Source organism: Thamnophis elegans, chromosome 15 (genome assembly GCF_009769535.1).
Source record: "Thamnophis elegans isolate rThaEle1 chromosome 15, rThaEle1.pri, whole genome shotgun sequence".
NCBI lineage: Eukaryota > Metazoa > Chordata > Lepidosauria > Squamata > Colubridae > Thamnophis > Thamnophis elegans.
The window spans coordinates 39,156,219-39,168,260 of NC_045555.1; positions in this window are offsets into that span (position 1 = coordinate 39,156,219).

Genomic DNA, 12,042 nt, shown 5'->3' on the forward strand with positions numbered 1-12,042 from the left:
TAAACCATTTAGAGCAGCAGTCACCAACTAGTGGTCTGTTGACCACTGGTGGTCTATAAGAAAATTTTGGTGGTCTGCAGAAAAAGTATTTGCATTTTTTATATTGCACTAAACCGGGGGTCTTCAAACTACGCCCCCTGGGCTGGATACATGCAATAAATGTTTCTGTTGCTGCAGAGAGTCTCCCCCCTTTGGGGTCTTTTTGTGTGGGTCAGAGAGGGGCAGAAGTTCTGACTTGGGGTCTGCTTCAGCCTCCTGGTTCAGGTCTTTGGGCAAAGGCTGGAGGGAAGTGCCACTGGTGGTGAAGAGCTGGAGGGCATTCTTCCAGTGGGACTGCATCATGGCCTGGAACTGTCTGATGAATTCAGCTTACTGAGCCTCCAGGCACTGATACCTGGCCTTGCACTCCCACAGGTCTTCCCTCTGCTTGGAAAGCCTATACTTGTAATCCTCAGTCAGATGCTTCTGCTGAGACTCCTTCTTGGTCAGATCCAATTTGAATTGAGCCAGCTGTTTTGCCAATTGTTTCTCATGGTGGTTGCTTAGCTCCAACAACTGCTTCTTGTTGGGGCCCTAAGGAGCCCGGGTGGGCAGGCAAGGAGTGACTGGGAGTGGAGGGGCAAGTAGAGCTCAGAAAGGTGCCCTTTGATGTGAGTGACATTGAGTTGGCCATGCCCACCCAATCACATGACAACCTAGCTACACCCACCCAGCCGGTCATTAGGCAAATCATATTAGTAGTCCTCGAGATTTAAAATTATTAATTTAGTGATCCCTGAGGTCCAAAAGGTGACTCCTGATTTTGTAAAACACTGTGGAGAAAAATTAGCCTTTTCAAAACTAGCAAATACTTCTCAAAACATGACAATTTCCAATTTTGGAATGTAGTTCAGAATTTCCTTTACGCGTTTGAGCTTTGCTGTTCCCCTTTGTTTGAGTATATTTCTATAAGTATATTTGCTTCGTTCTGATAATTTGATTCTTTTGTTTTACTTCTTTCTAGAATTACTGATTTTACTGTGTAGATTCTCTTTGCTCAACAGACTGGGCTGTTAGATTTCTGCCTTTGCTTTGCGATCTTTCACCTTTTTTTATAGCAATAGCACTTCGCATTTAGCCTTATATACTGCTTCACAGTGCTTTACAGCCCTCTCTAAGTGGTTTACAGAATCAGCATATTGCCCCCAACAATCTGGGTCCTCATTTTAACTACTTTGGAAGGATGGAAGGCCGAGTCAACGTCTAATTACTTTGCCACTGCGACTTATATTTGAAAGCATAGTCCAAAATATAAGGTACAGATTTGCATAAATTCATTTCCAAGTTCTATTAGCATTGAATCTACCTTATCTTGCTTTTGATTACAAAGGAAATAGAACAATGAAAATATAATAATTTGGTTCATGTTGACCACTACATGACTACAGAATGATGGAATATTATGTTAAAATAGATATAAAGCTTTTTTTTTTAAAGGGTTTGATTCTGTATAGTTAAAAACCACAGCTCAGCAACACTGATTACCAAGACTTACAATTTGACAAAAAGTTTTTTTTTTTAAAAAGACCCATTGAAAGTGTCATATGTATTTTAATGTTTCTGTAATAAATTTCAAACAGCCATCAAAATGTACATTTTCTGAAGACACAGTCAGGTATTTATCAGCTGATATAGATTATTGGTCTTCAAAATAAGAGGTTTTTCAGGAAAGGAACTTTATCTAGAACAAGATCATGTTGTTGTTAGTTGTGAAGTCGTGTCTGACTCATTGCGACCCCATGGACAACATTCCCCCAGACCTTCCTGTCCTCTACCATTCACTGGAGTCCATTTAAGCTCACACCGTTTGCTTCGGTGATTCCATCCAGCCACCTTATTCTCTGTTGCCCCCTTCTTCTTTTGCACTCAATCGTTCCCAGCATTAGGCTCTTCTCTAGTTAGTCCTTCCTTCTCATTAGGTGGCCAAAGTATTTGAGATTCATCTTTAGAAGAATCTGGCCTTCTAAAGAGCAGTCACTCTAGGATGATGATGATCTCTAGGATTGACCGCCTTGCAGTCCAAGGGACTTGCAGAACAGGATCACAGAACAATATAAATCCATTCTCACAGTCATATAGAGATTAAGGCATCCTTTGAAAGTATAGAGAGGTTTTCTAGAAACTGGTCAGCCTTTTCGTCATTGGCTCAGCTTCATGAAAAGCAAAAGGGACAAACAGGCGAGAGCAGCAATTGTGCTATCCGGTGTAGCAGTTCTAATTTATTTATTTTTTCCCCCACATTTCTGTACCACCCATCTCTCTCTAAGAGTTTATTGCTTAATTAAATGTCTGGCTCTATTTATAAGCTGCCTTGTGTTACCAGAGTGGCATGTAATAACCAGATTGGGTCACTGAAGCTGACTGCTCTGTGTCAGAGACAACTAAAAGGGACAGTAGGTCAATGGGAACATCTGAACGTGGCTTATCTCTATAGATATATTTTGTATAGCTAGATCTCCCTCCTATTTATATAGTTGACATTCTTTGAACTTGAGGGTTTCAAAGGTTTCTTTACCCAACTAGGTAGCTTAATTGGTGCAGGAGTTTTAGAGAACTGAGATTTGTTATCCCCCCCCCTCTGTGTCTATACCTTGTATAAGGGGTGGGTTGCTAATCCCATTCCAACCGGTTCAGTTGGAACGGGGCCGGCGGCGTCCTCATGCACGTGCGCAGTTCATGCATGCGTCTTAGCGCCTGCGCGATGCTCCAGCTGCTCGTGGAGACTCGTGCAGGCGCTGTATGTGCCATCCAGCTGCTTGCGGAGAATTGCGCAGGCGCTGTATGTGCCATGCGCCTGCGTGGAAGTCCAGAAGCCTTCAAAGACCGGTAAGGAGCGCGGGCGGACGGGTGGGCCCTTCGCCGTTCCCGGAAGTTACTTACTTCCGGGTTCGCTGACCAACCGGTTCGCGGGGACCGCCGCGAACTGGTTGAAACCTACCCCTGCCTTGTATGCTTTGTGCATTTGGATGAAACAATCCTGTGGTTAACAATTGATTTGTATTGGCTTTTACTTGTGTAATTAGTGATAGTGATTGTTCTGACCTAGGCTTCCCCAGCAGCACAAAGCCGAGTTCTCATCACGATAAACTCCTTTTATTTAATTTACAGTGAATTCCTCTCCAGCAACGTTTTTCCTCTCCCACAGTCTTTCACGATAGCTCATAATTACCGACCTTTATCAGGCTTGGAGAGTGGGATAACAGACACCGCAGTACTTGGCAAGAATGCAGGAGTGAACTAATTGTCTCCTAAAAACACCCCTCCCCTTTCGCTCCTCTTTCATTTCCTCTGGGAGGGGCCATTCATTGTCCACCTGTGGCCTTACTCCCAAGTTGACCTTGTTCCTTAGCTGTTCCCTTCGCCTGGCAACTCTGCGCATGTGCACACTGGGAACAGACTACAGCTGGCCGTCTGTCTCACTGATGTCTGATTCTGAAAGCAGCTGATAACTGTCAGACAGCCCTAGCCCCATCTTTGCCTCTGACGCAGAGCCCTCATCAGAGCCTTTCCCAGACTCCAGGATTGGCCCATGTTCCTCCCCAACCTCCTCACTGTCCAAATCTGCTGCGAGCTCTGCTGGCGGGCCACAACAGTGATAATGCATGAAGGTAATGAAATGTCGGCAACCCAAAAATCAAACTTAGAACACACACATATACTCTATCTGTCTGTCTGTCTGTCTGTCTGTCTACCTACCTACCTATCTTCTCTCACCTCCCCCCATCATCTGTCTGACTGTATCTACCTATCTCATCTGTCTGTCTGTCTGTCTGTCTGTCTGTCTGTCTATCTATCTATCTATCTATCTATCTATCTATCTATCTATCTATCTATCTATCTATCTATCTATCTATCGCTGTTTGGCCTGTTTTTGCATATTTCCAACGTCATCTTTCTTGATCTTTACAGCAGCTGAGCTACAGTGCTACCTGAGGGTGGGGAACTGGCATTAAAATTTGTTGTAGTCTCACTACCGATTCCTATCCTGCTTACGGCATGATGCTATCCTTATTTTTTTTTATTATACATTGAACATTAGGGATAGACATGGGTGGATTCCATAGGCCAGTGATGGCGAACCTTTTCGGCATCAAGTGCCCAAAAGGGTATGCACACATTCATCAGGGCTGCAACCCAGAAGAGGAACTGCCCAAGGGAGCATGTGCCTGCTGGCCAGATAGTCTTCTGGTTACTGGTGTTCCTGCATGGTGGTGATCAGCTGGCCGGTGCGCATATTCACTCCGGAACACGGAAGACCAGTTCTTCTAGTTTCTAGCACTGCCACATGCACAAAGGCCAGCTGATTGTTGCACATGCATGTGCGCCAGAAACCCAGAAGAGGAACAGGCAATGCCAGGCGACATGACTCTGCATGCCACTTGGGCACGCGTGCCATAGGTTCACCATCACGGCCATAGGGATAGCCTTGAAAAGTATCCAGAAACTTCAGCTGGTACAAACTGCAGCCATGCAGGCTATCTTAGGTGCCCAAGGAGCAGCATGAGCTGTATTGGGTGCCAGTCTACTTATGGTCCAATTCAAGATATAAAGCTGTTGTGACTCAGCAGACGTCTCCTGTGAGTCTTTTCGGGATGCAAGATTACCAATGCAGCTGGGGCTCGTTAGTGGGTCTTCTGGTGATAAAAGGACGGATGGTGCCACGCCCTGGTTGCAGGAGTCAACGTTCCTTCGTTCGTTCAACATTCATTGATCATCGGTCGTGGTTTATTTGAGATACACTTGGAGAAGTGATTTGCTTTCTGTAACCCTGATTCAAGGAGACACTTGGAGAAGTGCATTGCTTTGTAAGAGTTTTCATTTGGTATTCTGTTATCTTGTCAGAGACTTTATTTATGTTTATTTTTGGGCTCGCAGCCAGTCTGAGCCGAGAACTGATAAAGAGAGTTCCTTTTAAGTTTGTCTGCCTGTCGTCTGTTAACGAGCGGAGAAGGGGGGACAGAACATAAAGCCCTACATGGCATGAGGCCAGGTTACCTACAGCAGCAGCCTGCAACCTTTCAGGCTCCAGATACCAGTTCCATGGAGGATGATCTTTCTGTGAACTGGTGAGTGGGCGGCATTGCATGCCACCTGGATCCCGCGTGTGTGCGGCTGGGGCTTTGCTTGCTTGCGTGGTCCAATTTCAGGTGAACCGCTACTGGTGCTAGTCCATGGCCCAGGGATTGGGAACTCCTGACCTATAGAACCATTTTGTTTTGTTACATCAGCCTGTCCCACCTGATCTGGCAGAGAAGGTATGTTGCCAAAACAGTCTGTCTGGTGAGATCCAGGAAGAGAGCTTTCTGTGCCATTGCCCCCACCCTGCGGACAGGGCCGGATTTTCCTATAGGCTAACTAGGCTTCAGCCTAGGGCCTCAAGATCAAGAGGGGCCTACATTCAAATTGTTAGCAAAATTAAAATTACACAAGTCTAAAAACAGTGAACACTAAAACACTGAACCGAAAATAAGGAGAAATTCTACGCATATGACTAATAAACAAACATAAAAATGTATTGGTTAAGATCGTTCCAGCGCCGCAGCAGTTGGGGAGCCCACCCACGTTCCCGGCACTGGCGGTCGGGCGAGAGGCGCGGCCGCTCCCAGTAGCTGCCCCGTCGACGCGGAGCCCACCAGCGGCCAGGCAGGTGAGGGCGAGGGGGCCGAGCCAGGCAGCTGAGAGCAGCAGGGGAGGCGGCTGGCCTCGCTGCCTTTGCCGCAGAGCAGAGCCGCCCTCCGTCGGGAGTCCAGCTATATATATTGATATATATCACAGTAATGATGTATTTTATTGTCTCTCATGTAATTTACAAACTTAAAAATGGGAGGTGAAAGGGCCTCATAAGTGGAATAGCCTAGGGCCTCTTTTCATCTAAATCCGGCCCTGCCTGTGGAACATTCTCCTACCAGAAAATTCTGTAGAACATTCTCCTATCATAAATCCTCCCAGCCTTCAGGAAAGGCATAAAAACATGGTTCCAGGCAGTGGTGAAATTCATTTTTTTTTGCTACCGGTTCTATGGGCATGGCTTGGTGGGAGTGATAGGGAAAGGATACTGCAAAATCTCCATTCCCTCCCCAGTCTGGGGCCAGTCAGAGGTGGTATTTACCGGTTTGCCGAACTACTAAAAAATTCCGCTACTGATTCTCCAGAACCTGTCAGAACCTGTTGGATTTCACCCCTGGCTCCTGGGCCTTGTTTAGGGTCACTAACCACCCATGGAGCTGGTTAGTGCCCTGACATACCCCCTTGCCTTTTAATTAATTTTAACAATCCTTGTCTCTTTCAGATTTTACATACTGTTTTATGCTTTCAGTATTTTATTGTACACTCCCCAGAATCTGTCATTGATGGGCAATTCTTAAATATGATGAATAAATAAAAATAAATAGATTCCTCCTGACTTTGTTTCTCTCCTTTCTGATCCACCATCCTCAGTTGGGTGGAAAAGTTCTACCAATCATTCTCCATAATGCAGCGTGGGGCTAGCGCTGGTAAGGGCGGTGTGTTGGTTGATGGCCTGGCCATGTGTCTGTGTGGTTTTGTGCCTGTAGATTCAAAGAGAGTCCATCTATCAACTGGGATATTGTTCTTCTGCAATAATGCTCTTCTGTGATTGTGCTAAATCTGTATTGAAAAACCCAATGAACAACAGCTGGCAGGCCCAAAATTGTGTCATGAATGAGAGACTGCCAAAATCCTGTTCTCTGGCTTATGGTTGAGCCCCTTCTACTGCAATGCTAATCAGCTGCTGGCTGGTTTAGTTCAGATACCTGAGCTGGGAATTGGCTGAGAGACTTGGAAGGTAGAGGGGGAAAACTCAATTGGTAATAATTGGACTTTCCCACTGCCTAGAGCAGAATGGTCCTGGAAGACAATGCCTAGGATCTGGAAGAGAGGACACGTGGCCATACAGTGCTAAAATGGCTAGTAGGTACAGACTGCTCTCAACCCTGAGAGGTTGACTCTGCCACTACTGAAGTATGACTAAATCTATAGCAAAACTTGGGTCAAGCTCAAGAGGAAATAATTTTAATACCGATTCAACTAAAGGTGACTTAAAACTTGCTTCAGGTAGGGGATGGACCAGTGGTGAGATTCAATTTTTTTACTACCGATTCTGTGGGCGTGGCTTGGTGGGCATGGCAGGGAAAGGATACTGCAAAATTTCCATTCTCACCCCACTCCCGGGGAAAGTTACTGCAAAATCCCCATTTCCTCTAGATCAACTGGGACTTGGGAGGCAGAGAATAGATGGGGGCGGGGCCAGCCAGAGGTGGTATTTGCTGGTTCTCCGAACTACTTAAAATTTCCGCTACCGGTTCTCCAGAACCTGTCAGAATTTCACCCCTGGGATGGAAGCAGATGGAGGCACCATGAGGACACAGAAGAAAATAGTCATTGTGCTAGAGTTTTGGATCTAAGGGCTGTCAAATTTCTATTTAACGTAAAACAGAACAGAACAACAAAATGCTATTCTCCTTTTCAGTTTATTTTAGGCAATATGTAGTGTTTGCAACTTGTATAAACTAGCTACATCCAAATGACTCCAAATGCATATACTTAAACTCTCGGAATTCCTTAGTCAACATAATCATTGCTGATGTTTGGAAGTCTTCACACCTATATTATACCAGTATCCTCACTCTACCTTGATGGAAGGCCATTCATTTCATCCAGGTAGATTCTATGAAGCTGTTTGTAATTACACATTAAACTATGTTTGTTAGTTATCAGCAAATGCACCTCAGACTTCTGATCATTTAACCCAAGTCATACAACTTTGATTGTCTGTGGCTTGTTTTGTAGCTTATCATAAGGTGGCTATCGAAACCTTGAAGCAGCGACAAATTTTCCATAACTTAGTTTGAAGGACACATTTAGCTGTAAGCTCCCAATCTGTGGCATTTGGATGCCTCTATAAGTTTTAAATCACACTGAAGTATTCCTAAATTTGCAATTTGAAGGAAGGACCACCCAACTGCGATTCCAAATTAGTTGTCTTATATTCTGGAAGTGTGATTGTTCTTTTTTTATTTTTTTATTTTTTATTAATAATATGTATTTATAACAATTTTTCCCTACTGTTGACAATATACTTGAAGATTCTTTTTAAACATCCCATAGATCCATCTTATCTTACAACGGTCCTACTTCTTCTTCCCTCCCTCCCTCTTTCCTTCCCTCGTTTTTTCTCTCCTACTCCCCTTCCTTCCCTCCTTCCTTCCCGCCCTCCTTCCCCTTCCCTCCTTCTCTCCTTTTCTCCTTCCTTCCCTCCTTCCTTCCTTCCCTCCTTTCTTTTCTCCTTCTCTCCTTCCTTTCCCCCTTCCTTTCCTCCTTCCTTCCCCCTTCCTTCTCTCCTACATTCCCTCCTTCCTTCCCTCCTTTCTTCTCTCCTTCTCTCCTTCCTTCCCTCCTTCCTTCCCTCCTTGCTTCCCTCCTTGCTTCCCTCCCTCCTTCCCTCCCTCCTTCCTACCCCACTTTCTTCTCTTTCTTCCCTCCTTCTCTCCTTTCCTCCTTCCTTCCCTCCTTCCTTCCTTCCCTCCTTTCTTTTCTCCTCTCCTTCCTTTCCCCTTTCCTTTCCTCCTTCCTTCCCCCTTCCTTCTCTCCTACATTCCCTCCTTCCTTCCCTCCTTTCTTCCTTCCTTCTCTCCTTCCTTCCCTCCTTCTTTCCCTCCTTGCTTCCCTCCTTGTTTCCCTCCCTCCTTCCCTCCCTCCTTCCTACCCCACTTTCTTCTCTCCTTCCTTCCTTCCTCCTCTCCTTTCCCTTCTCTCCTTCCCCTTCCTCCCCTTTGTGATTGTTCTATTCAGTAACTAGCTATGTATGGTGACATGATAGCAGTGTTCCAATATTTAAGGGGCTGCCACAAAGAAGAGGGGTTAAGCCTATTCTCCAAAGCACTCGAAAGCAAGACAAGAAGCAACAGCTAGAAGTAATCAAGAGAAGCAATCTAGAACTAAGGAGAAATTTCTGACAGTGAGAACAATTAACCAGTGGAAACACTTGCCTTTAGACGTTGTGGGTGCACCATCACAGGAGGCTTTTAAGAAGAGATTGGACAGCCACTTGTATTGTAATGGTATACGGCAGTGATGGTTACCCTTTTGGGCACCGAGTGCCGAAACTGGAGTGTGTGTATGTGCACGCGCTAGAGCGTCAAAACCAGTGGTGGGTTCCGGATCCCATTGCAACCGGGATGGCGCAACGGGGCCGGTGTCCACCACATGCATGCATGCAGCACGCACATGCGTACTTACTGCCTGCAACGCTCCAGCTGCTCAGCAGAGCATCGCACAGGGCCATACGCTCTGTGCGCGTCAGCCCCAATTGGCTCAAATACAGGTAAGGATGGCGGGTGGGCCCTCCGGAGCACCATACTGGAACAGTACCTGGTGCTCCCAGCAGGCACCGGTATGTCCACACTGGGGCACACTGGCCGTATTCCACCACTGGCCAAAACCCAGAAGAGAGCAGCTGGCCAGTTTCTTGCATCCGGCATCCAGCTGCTCTTCCAGATTCTGTTGCACGCATGCACGCCAGCCGGCTGCTTTCTTCCGGGTTCCAGTGTGTGCCTGCACACTTCCAGCCGGTTTGTTCTGGGTACCAGAAGGTATATGTGCACCAGCCAGAGGTGGGTTTGCTGGCCTGGGTCGCCGGAACCAGCAACAACCCAGACCTGCCACACCTTTGAACCAGTCCCCTGTTTTGTTTTGTTTTTCATTTTTAATGTTCTCCGCATGCGTAGACCCATTTATGGTCATCTGCGCATGTACACGAGCAAAACATGCATGTGTATGCAAAATTGTGCACAGATCGAATTGGCAGTAATGTTGGCAGCAACCCACCCCTGGTGCACGCTTCTGTCTTCACATACCAGTTGTCCAGCATGCATGTGTGTGATGGAACCCGGAACAGCAGCTGGTGATGGCGTGTGCCCACAGACAGCTCTGCATGCCACTTCTGGCACACGTGTCACAGGTTTACCATCATGGGTATAGGGTCCCCTGCTTGAGTAGGGGGTTGGACTAGAAGGCCTCCAAGGCCTTTTCCAATTCTGTTGTTCTGTTTGGTGAGCTTTTGAGATTTGCTGAAGGATCTAAGGAATAATTGCAATAATAGGCTTAATTGGATGAAATGTAATAATTAGCTAAGATACTTACCTGGTCAATGATCATCTTGTAACTGCTTTAAACCTGCTGATATTGATAGTTTTTGCTGGATGTATACCTTTGAGAGAATGAGATATTTCTGTAAAGGAAACATATAAATGAGAACAAACAAGATTGTTTCCTATTGTTGAATTTTGTTTCTTTTTTAAAAAAACGGATTGCATTTTGGTGGATAGGAGCCTTCATGGAAAGGCTCATTTCCATGGAATTGGTTCCAAAATTTGATAGCTTTGAAAATTGAATAATTAACCTCCTCCATTATATAAATTCATTGTTAACATCTTGTTTTTTTAAAAAACTGTTTGCTGTCAAAGTATGATTTATTATTTTAATTTGCACTGCAGAAATTAAAGTATTAGGAAATATTCATTTGAATGACCTCTTTCTTCTCTTGCTGTATTCAACATAATATTGTTTCAGTCTCAAACTATTTTGTGGAAGTTGTAAACAATTATCTATACTTTTAACCAGCCCCCCCCCAACTGTCCTGAAATCTCCAATTTAACCTAGCCTCATCTATTGTGGTTCTCTGATTTGCTGTAAATTTGAGAGTTTCATCTAAGAGGGAAACTGCCAAGCTGAAAATAAAATGAATTGAGGCTGACGGTGGAAGTACAGAATAGAAATGTGCCATAATATAGTTGTAATTTTTAAAGTAGGAAATTAGCAACTTGTCCTTAAGCGAATTCACGGGATCCACTTGGCTCTTGTTTGAAGGCTTCCATTCCAACTGAACACCTGGCCGTAATGAGAACTTGGATAATGAAGCTATGAAACAATGAACTTGATGCATGTGCAAAATCATTCTGCTTTGTGTATGTATGAAATCATCAAATGCACCAACATGTGCCCCAAGCTACAGATATGTGCAGCTGTTTAGTATGGTTAACAAGGGGCAGCTGAATAATGAAAATAGCTAATATACGATCCAAACTGGATGGAAGATTAAATTCATGTAGTGCATTGGCATTCTGGGTTTTAAATTAACTGAGTAAATATGTATTCCTCTCCTAAATGCATACATGTACATTGGTATTACTAGAAATGTTGTGTTTTTAAACAATCTTTGGAAAAACAAATGCTAGGAGTAGATGTGTGGCTTATTCGGTGAAATGTTTGGTAGAAAGATGAGTCTTTTTTAAAAAAATCATCTTCTTCTTCTTCTTCTTCTTCTTCTTCTTCTTCTTCTTCTTCTTCTTCTTCTTCTTCTTCTTCTTCCCCTTCCCCATCCCCATCCCCATCCCCATCCCCATCCCCATCCCCATCCCCATCCCCATCCCCATCCCCATCCCCATCCCCATATCCATCCATCCATCCATCCATCCATCCATCCATCCATCCATCCATCCATCCATCCATCCATCCATCTATCTATCTATCTATCTATCTATCTATCTATCTATCTATATCTCTATCTCTCTATCTCAGGGATGATGGGCACGGGAGTAGGGGGAAGAAAAACCCCTCTCAATGGTTCCCTGTCAGACAAATGCTTTGACATCTATAAATGTTCTAAACATCTCCTTGTTCTAAAGCGGCTTTCTCCAACTAGTGTTTGGGATTGCAAGCCCCATGATGGCTGGCAATTCTAGGAAGTGCTATCTGGTGTTTCTAGTGGACACCAAATTACAATACTGTTAAAACTGTTAAGTTTTGGTTTGGTTAATCCACGAGGGCTATTTATGAGTTGATTTCTTAGTATTTGAACCATATTTGGTCATTTTTCAGGATGGAAAAACTATCTTGTATACAAAGCATATAGTGTGATGTGGGAGTGCTAAATATGCAATCATATGTGGACAAGCAAATAAATTATGTATGTATGGAAACCAG